The following is a 317-nucleotide window of genomic DNA, read 5'->3' on the forward strand; positions in this document are numbered from 1 at the left end:
CACGCACAACTGGTAGTATTGTTTTGACACTTTCACTGGTCTTTACTTTCTGGACAGCACACCTTCCTCTCATTATTAGTTCCCTCACCATCCACTTATTGTTCTATACTTCCACACGATCGCTCCCCCCCCAACCCAAACAAAAAACAAACTGGACTGCGTCATGACAAGGAAAATCAAGCGTATACGTAAATAGCCTTTCCGTCTGATCTTCGTCTTATTCCAACACCTCAAGCAAGTAATCCGAAGAATAGCAAGAACAGTATAAAACATAGATGTATGCATGTATACAATCATAATCTATATGCATTGATGAC

The sequence above is a fragment of the Penaeus monodon genome, chromosome 30 (genome assembly GCF_015228065.2).
Source record: "Penaeus monodon isolate SGIC_2016 chromosome 30, NSTDA_Pmon_1, whole genome shotgun sequence".
NCBI classification, from domain to species: domain Eukaryota; kingdom Metazoa; phylum Arthropoda; class Malacostraca; order Decapoda; family Penaeidae; genus Penaeus; species Penaeus monodon.